This window comes from Branchiostoma belcheri, unplaced genomic scaffold (genome assembly GCF_001625305.1).
Source record: "Branchiostoma belcheri isolate BF01 breed outbred unplaced genomic scaffold, Haploidv18h27 scaffold4, whole genome shotgun sequence".
NCBI classification, from domain to species: Eukaryota; Metazoa; Chordata; class Leptocardii; order Amphioxiformes; family Branchiostomatidae; genus Branchiostoma; species Branchiostoma belcheri.
In genome coordinates, this window is record NW_017804020.1 from 6870696 (window position 1) to 6881747 (window position 11052).

Consider the following 11052-nt stretch of genomic DNA (forward strand, 5'->3'; position numbering starts at 1 on the left):
ATATTAATCAATAGTTTGTGCTAATAAACCTTCATTTCCCCTCTGGTCTCTCAGTCACTGACGAAAGCTAGTGGATACTAGATGAAACGTCTGACCGTTTCCAAAATCATATCCAGTTGCTTGAGTAACTGCTTTTTACACCACATACTTACCCTTAACTTGCTGAAGTCAGCACACAGGAGCACCATGATTATGATATACAGGATGTACTCAGACACCACGATAGAGAGCACTACGGCGTTGTCACTCAGGTTGCTGAAGTTCTTGAACGCGTTGAGAAAGTCGATGGAATTCGGGGTGGGGAGGGTCATGGTGCCGACTGCAATGCTTGACCCGGTTGAGCGACATTCACAGTGGAAAATGTTGCTCTCTATGTCAAGTTTAGCCTGATTTTGAAAAATAAATGTGTAACTGTTACATTAATTTTATTGTTAAATACCAGGGGGAAAACATGGCTGCGGCAATAACAATGGCAGTTCATTCTTGAATATTTAATATCTTGAATGTTGTTACAGTAATATTACAAATATCATGTTATTTTGTGCTTCTATTTAATTAGTGCGACATTCACAGTGGAAGATGTTGTTCTCTATGTCGAGTTTAGCCTGATTTATGTTGAGAGATTTTGAATAATAAATACCAACATTTATTTTAAGTATAAGTTTAAAGTATTATTTTGTTAATTTTCCAAATACCAATATTGCGGAAGTTTTTGTTATTTTGTATTTGATTATGTTGTGTTGACTGTATGGACACCAGGAAGAATAGTGTTAATGTAACAAACACTAATGAAGATCCCAATAAAACAACAAACAAACAAACTGGGGGAAATCATATTACTGCAATAATGATTATCATCAGTTCATTCTTTTATGTTTAATAACAAGTTTTTGGCCACATATTCTGCACTTCTGTTTGCTCTAGTATTATAGGTGCCACGTAGACTTAAATCAAATTTCTACTAGCAAGTTTTGATACACAGGTCTTAACAATATCGTCCATAAAAGTTGGAGGGTTTCCTTTCAACGAAAAACTACATGTAGCTTTGCTACGACAAACATGTATGTGTTATAAAATAAACATGGGAACATGGATATGGTCTTTTCAGTCTGATATAAAATTCTAATAATTTGTATATTGTGGGGGACATTATAACAGCCACATCCTACGCCTATCAAGCCAGCGCCACTCAAAGACTGCCATGACCTGGGTGCCACCAAGGGGCAGAAAGAAGAGATGTCGGCCAAAGAACACCTGGTGAAGAACCTTTCAGGAGGACCTCAAGAGGGCTAACATCACCTGGGAAGAGGCCGAGGAGGCAGCAGCCACTCGACACAGATGTAAACTTACTGCCCAGTGTGCTTGCAGGCACAGAAGGACCTAAGGTCTATGGTAAAGTAAGTTACATTAGACGTGACTTACATCGCATTGTTCCAGCCCCCATCGTTCCTTATTTTCGTCCCAAGACGAACAGCCGACAGCTGACATCTGCAGCCTGTAGTCGGGGGTTCTCTCCCGGTTTGGTTCTTCAGGTGAAGAACCGGCACGATCTAAGAACAGCACAATGAACAAACGTTGTTTACAAGTTCTGTACACCTGCCTGCAAAATTGTGGAGCCATGTGGCAAAACGACAGAGTGGCATTCGGTTCAGAACCAAGAGGTCCTGGGTTCGAATCCTTCCAAGTAACCGACATTGTGCCCTTGGGAAAGACATTTTACACCACTTTCCTCACTTCACTCAAGTGGAAGTGAGCATGCCAGAATGATCATTATCATGATTGTGGGCATTTAAGAAAAACCAAACCAAAACATAAAGATAGAAGACATGGCGCATTAGAAACTTAGAAATCATTGTAATTTACCTATTTTCAGTACACCAATGTACAGAACACCACCACGGCGTGTGGTATTGGGTGTGAATGTGACTGTGAAGTCCTTCTCTGCGAGCCAGGCCTCTAACCCGCCTTTAGCCTGGATGACTCTCTTCTCGGCATACTTTTCTACGGTAGGTTTGGACCCGTACAAAGAGTACACGTGAAAGGTGGCGTCTATGTCCCACCAGGTCATGTGCAGGACAGGGATGACGTTTCCATCCGGGATGCTGAAGCGGTGGTACGTCATCGTAGTCCTGTTGCCTCCCTTGGCGCTGCTTTCCGGACTCTTTTCTCCTGGCTTATAAATGAATGAATGAATGAATGAATGGATGAATGAATGAATGAATGAATGAATGAATGAATGAATGAATGAATGAATGAATGAATGAATGAATGAATGAATGAGACAGAAGGAGACAGAAGACAGAAGTGATGCAGAGTGGAATACCTGTGAAGGAGTGAAACATTTATGGAGGAGTGTACAGTGTGTTTACAAGAGATGCAGAGACAGAAAGAGACAGAAGACAGAAGTTATGCAGAGTGAAACACCTGTGGAGGAGTGTACAGTGTGTTTACAAGAGGTGCAGAGACAGAAGGAGACAGAAGACAGAAGTGATACAGAGTGAAACACCTGTGAAGGAGTGAAACACCTGTGGAGGAGTGTACAGTGTGTTTACAAGAGATGCAGAGACAGAAGGAGACAGAAGACAGAAGTGATGCAGAGTGAAACACCTGTGAAGGAGTGAAACACCTATGGAGGAGTGTACAGTGTGTTTACAAGAGATGCAGAGACAGAAGGAGACAGAAGACAGAAGTGATGCAGAGTGAAACACCTGTGAAGGAGTGAAACACCTGTGGAAGAGTGTATAGTGTTTACAAGAGATGCAGAGACAGAAAGAGACAGAAGACAGAAGTGATACAGAGTGAAACACCTGTGGAGGAGTGGACAGTATGTGTTTACATTTAGGACTTAGAGAAAGAGTGCGGTCGAGTGTTAAACACTCAGGAATAGTAAAGAACTGTAATGCCTAAGAAAGACGAAAGACGAAATAGAAATGGACAGATCGCCGTAGAATAGACAATATCCATTATTTATATTTAATCATGTGTTTGTGTGAAAAAACAAACTATTTTTAAACTGTAATATCTTTTAAGTGTGTATCCCTGTATTTTAACGACCACGGCTCTCCCAACGTGGAGGAATAAAGAAAGGAAAGGAAAGGAAAGGAATGAATGAATGAATGAATGAATGAATAATATGATCATTTTGATCGAGTCAAAAGTACATTGCAGCCACAGCCACAGCTGAATTGAGGACCTTTTAACATATTTAAAAACTGTTGGCATTAGGCTCCTTACCTATTACCACTTAATATCCTATCTTTGCTATTTAACTAATAAGTATATAAAACACAAGAACACTACCTTACCTTGTGGGTGGTCATGTGTGGTGCGTCTGTTGTCAGCCCTCTTTCTTGCAAGGGTTCAAACGGGATGTCCAGGTTTACTTGCTTCTCTTCCTTAAGACTTCCTGGTTCTCCTTGTCTGTTGAGTTTGGGCCCTTTTTCGGATTCTCTTGAATACATCGACAGAACCGTAACGGGTGACGAGATGTTCTGTCCTCCTGTCGACTGTTTCCAGGAGTACGGATTCTTTTTGAAACTCAGCATCTAAAAAAATTGAATGACGATAATTAATCCATTAAAACAAAAACCATTGCTTCCTCCTTGGTACTGAATAGCATTCACATCATCAGTCTTTTTTTTACGTCCTATGTATGAGTGCAACAATGCTAGGTGAATAGCTTCATGGATTTTTTTCCAGAATTCAACATCTGAATGATGGAACTAAAGAATACATTTTACGGAATAATGTACAACTACTTTGTCCTTGGTGCTGAACAGCATTCACATGGTCAAGTATTTTCGCACCTCCTATATAATACTTTGATTGCAATGATGCTAGCTTAATTTAGCCTAGGTTATTAATTACATAATTAATTAGGTAATTACCTAATTAATGCTTAGGTAATGCTTATGTAAGCTTTATTTGGCTTGTTGTGGTAATGAATGGAAAATTCTTCTTCATATCCTTATATTCCTAAGATTACATGCTGGTTAGGACATACAATTCAATTAATTAGTTGTGGAATTTGCCTGCTTTAGTTTTTTTTCTGATTTGCAAAAACCAAAAGATTCAAGTTCTGAATCAAATCCAAACGTGTTGTTTTGGGGGCTATCAGAAGATGCCTAGGTCTTTTTTTATCTTGATTTTTTGCACCCTATTGTTTTATATTTTTTCTTAACAAATCCGAGAACAAACAAATCAAATTGGTGTGGCCTTATGGTGTACAGTGCAAAAAGCAGTACCTTGAGATCCAACATGTCGTTAGTTTTACTTCCACTTGATGTGCGAGGAATAGTTGCAGTGGTGTGACCGTTGCCGAGGTGCAGGTCTTCGTTGGATGGTGACCTTGACAAGGTCACCTCAACGTTCCCGTCCCAAGCGTTGCCTGATATTCCGCGTCGGCAGGCTGCAATGCCAACAGCGTGCCGGCAACACTGTCCAGAGATTTCACGATATTCATTGCTGCCCGTTTTTGCTATCAGGTTAGAAAATGTACAAGGTTAGAACCAGTATGACATCTGACCAGCTACAAAAAGAACAAGAAATAGTCATGCCTCCAAGTACCAGAGTTATCAAGCAAAGATTGAGGTGTCCAAAACACATTCTTTCCTAGAATTATCGCAGAGTGGAACTCGCTGTAAAAGTACTAGAAGGGTTATAGCTTTAAACAATGCTAAGAGTCAGATGTCAAACGGTGTATCGAGTAGTTCGGTGTAATATAACCGTCTGCCATCGTGCCACGTGCCTGCAAAGTGTGTTATGCCGAAGGGAGGTTATACCGGCTCTACAGATAAAGATACAGAAAATTAGCAATGGAGATTAATCAGGCTACATTGTTAGCAATACAGGCAATACAGTGTTCTCATTTCACCAGCAACTGAATGCTTTGACATCTTAAGAAATAGTCCGTACCATGTCTTCTTTCTCCTTCTGCTTGTCTTTGAGCATCTTCAGCTGCTGCTTCGGAGAAAGGTCAGCGGAGTTCACGTCAATCAAGTCGCTTTCAAGGATGTTTAAGCTACCGGTAGTCTCAATCGGTGGCTGTTGCTCTGGTAGCATATCGATGACTGCTGTAGCTGCCTGTGTCAGGGCTGAATGTAGATAATAGGTGACAAAATTAACATTAAATCTGCAATAAATCTGAGAAGCACTGTAGACCAATATCAGCTCACAGTGCATTTTTGCTGTGGGTTGAACATTACATGCATTATTTGTAACCACACAAAGTAGCAAATCTTAGTATCATTTTCTAAACAAGACACTCGTACCTTTTCGTACAGATAGTCGCACAGAGATCGGTATGATACTGAAAAACACTTAGAAAAGCTATTGATTCTTTAAAAAAAGAGTGCAAAAATTCATGGAAATTTCTTACAAGGTGCTGGGTCATTCCATCCACAAATTGCAAGAATCTAAATCAAATACATGTACACTCAATCACTCACACACTCACTATCCGGTTTATCGTCTAACACATTGTTAGTAGTTCTTACCATTGGCTATACCAGCCATGTCTGTTACTGACGCACTCTGTGCTCCTCTTGAAGCACTAGCCAGTTTGTCTATCAGTGCTGCAGCATCATCCTGCAGGGGGAAAAGATTGTGCATTCTTCTTTTATCACTCTGTCCTCTTTTATAGCTAAATATAGAAGGTTTAGCATATTCCAACTGAATCACTGAGAGAATTCAGGAGAAAGCTGGAATTGTGTAATTAAAGCACTCGGAGATCACTCACTCATACACGCACTCACTAACTCACCCACTCACCCACTCACTCACTCACTCACTCACTCACTCACTCACTCACTCACTTTCACTCACTATCTGGTTTAACGTCAGATTTATGAGGGTTAGACGTGCTAGCACAGCAATGCTGCGGCTTGATGGCAGCCCACCACTTGCCTCTATCCTGTGGGTTGATGTTATGTCACTAGCAATGATAAAACGGTTGCAGATAACAATACTTGTCAAGAGCACACTATGAAGTAGCGTACCATTGCTGATTTTTTTTATTACAATGGATACATACATCACATACAATCTAAAAACATAAACAATCATCACTACATCATTACATCAGTTGTCCAATTCCTGGACATGGTGTGAGGGAAAGAAAGATGCGAAAACGGTACCATTGCTGATAGTGACATGGACGACTCAGTACCACCACTGGTTGTGAGGACGTCATTAATGCTGTTCATCGCAGACAGGATCTCCTCTGGTTTGGCTGATTCCAGCTGTTCCTCGTCCATTCCTTGTAGAATGTGCTGGAGCTGGCAGAGATGTAACTTACATTAGATACTTAGATATTTTTGACTCTCACTCACTCACTCACTCACTCACTCACTCACTCACTCACTCACTCACTCACTCACTCACTCACTCACTCACTCACTCACTCACTCACTCACTCTCACTATCCGGTTTAGCATCTGTTGTTCCGAATGTTAGACTTGCACACTGTTACTGGTGAGGCTTTTTCAGGGAAAATAATGTTACAGTGGTAAGGAAGAGGGATACAGATGACAAGGGGAAGGCCATGCAAGACAGATGCTTCGGGCCACCACAGAAGCTGACGAGTGATTGTAAATTCCTCCAATGATTGTAAAAGTTCATACCTATCCCATACTAGCCACACACTCTTGTATTATGCATGTTGGCCTTATGCAAATGTAGTAATGTACTAGTAGATGCCATACTTTGTACCCTGTACAATTGTGGTGCAATAATGTTATTATCATAAAACATATTAAGTCAAGATAACGTACAATCATGTTCAGACGTTGGAAAGAAATTTGTACCTTTTCGTCAGGATTTTCAGTTGTTTGGACTGGGGATGTGCTGTATGTCGTTTTATCTGAAAGTCAAGTTTATTATGACATCAAGTTAACTTAAGCAAATGTCGGTAAATACTACATGTCACTTACTAAGTGAAAGGTTCAATATACAATGTGACAAGGTATTGCCATTGAGGCATTCACATCATTCACACATTCAAGTGTTAAAAGCAAGTATTACACGATAAATTCAGTTAAGGATTCTCTTGCCTTGCTAACATACCATAGCAGCTATATAGTGTACAGTTTAAAGAGAGAACTAGTTGACACAACAAATTTAAGTACAGCGACAGTAAGGTGTACGACATGTAGATATACAGACAAATATACATGGGTACAACGAAATTATCCTACGTACAGAACAATAGATGGGTCAACTTATACTACTTGTTCTAAGGTCTAAACATTCTTTGATATATCTACCTATGTGTACACAGTAAGGGTTATTGCCTTCTAGGATGAAATTAAATTTATCTATAGCATGAAATGTAACAAATTCTGTATAATTCTGTATAATTCTTGTATAATACCTGGCGGCCTTTCCTCCTTGCTGGTAGTGTAGACTGTAGTGGTTTGTTGGCCTGTTGTTCTGACTTCCTTGTCTGTTGTTTGCTTCACTGTCGTTTCAGCAGAGGTTGCTATGACAGGTAAATATTGAATTTTGATGAATACAAGTCATCTATGTATAGCTTTGATGTATAATATAGCACAGACATTCCATTGTATCTGTATATGTATAGCTGTTAACATCCAGTTCACAGGTAAATATTGAATTTTGATGAATACAAGTAATGTATGTATAGCTTTGATGTTTGATATAGCACAGACGTTGCATTGTATCTGTATATGTACAGCTGGTAACATCCAATTCACCACCAAATTGGGTACTAGCATTAGATACTGCCTGACTGTATTAGATTACTGTCTTGCCAATTTGATACTGTATTGCAGCCGCCAAAAGATCCGGTACAAAAGGCCTTGGGGCGTCCCAGGAAGACATGGATAGAGAGTGTGAAGGACACCCTGACTGTGTATGGCATGCCTGTACTAGTAACACCAGCCTCCAGACTAGCCGTCGGCTGCCAACTGTCCCTCCCCACGACACCCCAGACGGTCAAGAAGTGGAAGGATAAAGTAAAGTTAAATAAGTAAACCTTCGCACGTCTTACTGCAAGCGTTGTTTGAAGGTATAGTGAAACTGAAACTGACCTGTTGTACGTTTGGTGGTGGACACAGCAGATGTGGAAGTGACGGTGGTGTCTCTCCATGTAACGCTTGTGTAAGCCTCAGTAGTGGCACGGGTTGATGTCAAGGGGTGATCGACAGGTAACGGTATCGGCCCTTTGTACAGAAACAGGATATTTCAGAAGCAGAAATGGACATGGTTTGGAATGAAATGAAAAGATATGCTTAACATATATAATATATATATATATATATATATGTGTGTGTGTGTGTGTGTGTGTGTGTGTGTGTGTGTGTGTGTGTGTGAGTGTGTATGTGTGTGTGCTGTGTGTGCATGTGTGTGTGTGTGTGTGTGTGAGTGTACGTGTGTATGTAGAGGTGTGTGTGTGTGTGTGTGAGTGAGTGAGAGAGTGACTGTGCGTCTGTTTGTGTGTTTGTTTGTTTGTGTGTGTGTGTGTGTGTCTGTTACTGTATGATTAGTTATGTGTATGTGTATAAAATCTGTGCATGCCATACCTGTTTGTTTTGAGCAGGTTACTTCCGCACTTCGGCCATGTTCGCCGACAGCCGCCATCTTTATGACGTAATCAGTTTCAGGCAGAAGTTCTGTGATGTTGTAGGATGTTTCGGACCCATCCACACTGGAACAAGAACGGCAGAATTTCAGTATCCCTTGTATAACATATTAAAAAATGCTGTTCTACTCGGGAATCCATAATTTTCAGTTATGTGTACTGTTTGTAGTCAGGTAACTGCAATGCACAGTGCTGATGATCCATCCTGACTTTCACAGTATTTTGCGAGATTGTAAGGTGAACATTTTACCTCCATGAAAAACATGGAGATATTGTTTTTGGTGTGTCTGTCTGTAGTCGGCATAACTTCAGAAAACCCTTATCGATTGTGATGATATTTGGTATGTTGGTAAGTTGTAGGCAGACAAAGGTCAAGGTCAACTATGGGCCTCCTGGTGACAAATCTTGGTGCTTCAGCAGAACTTCTGTTTTCTTTGTACCTTTTGTTCCGAACATACTATGGTCTTGGATTTTTGTTCTTTCTGTACAAAGTACTACAAGCCTCTATTCAAACATCAGACTTGAATTCAAGTCCTGGCAACATAAAATAAGAACATATGGCATAACCAAACGTTTACAAGTACCTGAACAATTCTTCGCCGAATGCCTGTGAAACTGTGACCTCGTATGACACCATCCTGGCCAGGGGAGCCTTCCATACCAGGACCATCCATGTCGCAGACAAGCTCCTGACTTCCACAGCTGTTGGTGGGTCTGTGTCTGAAAGTAAAAATGCATGATGTCATGACCTACAAAAGATTGTGATGGTCAGATGTAATCTAATCATGTTTGGACTAAGCCACTGGCGTAATCCTCGGGAATTGTACTAGGGAATGGGGAAATGCCCCCCCCCCTCTAAGGGAAGCCAGCACGCATGCGCTCTACCCTGCTCAATTCCAACGAAAAAGGACCGCCATATTTCTATCTTTTGGAAAATGCAACAGGCTCAGCATTTGCGTCACTGGCAATCTCCACACACATGGCCTCAGAGGTTTTCTCTTTTTCATTGATTAAACTTCGGCCAGGTGCAGGTCTCCGTCTCATATATATACATGTACTTGAAGTGTAATCGGTGTTACAACACTTACATTATTGAATCGTTGCACAATTCATTACACACTGATATACTTTGTCAACCTGGGACATGCTGGCTAATCTTCAACCATGTCGACATTGTATTAACAGTCAAAACCACCACTTTTTTGCCACTTACATGCACACACACAAACCATGGCAAGCACTGCCCCAAACAATACTTCTGTCCTGGAAGTAAAATTAATAGCCCGAAGTGATAAAATATTGTAGGAGCTAGCTATAGAAATTATGATAATGAAATCACAATCATGTATCACAAGGACAAAAATTATGCCTTTCTCACCAGATTTGATTACCATCAAGTCAAAAGTACAGCCACACCTCATTAACATATTTCACATAACCTGGTCAGATTCTGTCACTAACCTGTAACAACACTTGTGGTGACGGCGATGCTCCTCCCAACCCGGCTAACGGCCACCAGGTCAATGTCGTACCGCGTACCGGGTATCAGACCTGTCAACCTGCAGCCGTGTGCGTCTCCTGGGCTGGTCACGGATGTACTTCTCCCATCACCGGTGTAGCTGACGGAGTACTCGACGATCGCACCTTTTGGAGGCAGCCACGAGATGACAACTGAGTCGATCTTCGTGTCTTCAACATCCAATGCTGAAGGAGGTTCCGTTTCTGAAAATATACATACAATAATGTGTGTTATAACATATTATGAACTAGACAAGTAACATTTGTAAAGCAAATACTTAAACTTTACCTTTACACTGTCTAGCCAAACAAACTACATTTTGTAATTCTGGTGACAATTGACATGTGGTGACACAGTCCAATTCTGCCCACCTATTGCTACATAATGTAACCCAACACCACAGGGTGTCTCACTAGTTACCATGGTGACAGACATCTGGTCCAGGTCATTGACCTTATGTATTTGAAGAAGAAGAAACAGAGCGAAAACAAGAGTTCCGAGATCTCATACCTCCATGAAATATGGGCTTGACATGTAAATGTTAATTTCTTCTTTAATTATGCAAATTACCTCCACATTAACATAATAAATGCATCGTGATGTTCACTTTTGATTAACTTACACATGTACCAAGTATGAAATTCCCATCATTTACCACTAAGGAGTCATAGAATTTTCGCATTAATTATGCAAATTAGGTCATCATTTGCATAATTGGTATCTGGTGATGTTCCATCTGCCATAGATTACATACTAGTACATTACATGTATGAAAGTACTATAATGCAAAACACTGTAATTATAGAATTTCCTCATTAATTATGCAAATTAAGTCCTCATTTGCATAATTTGCAGTTAATTATGTACATCTCTCTCTCAGCTACCTACCTACCAAAAATGATGAAAATACATTGTTTCTATCTGGACTTATTGG

The 11052-nt window shown here is 40.5% G+C and overlaps 1 pseudogene; it reads right to left on the reverse strand.

Moving 5' to 3' along the window:
* Window positions 1-11052, reverse strand: part of LOC109476976 — a 30501-nt pseudogene that overhangs the window by 17828 nt on the left and 1621 nt on the right.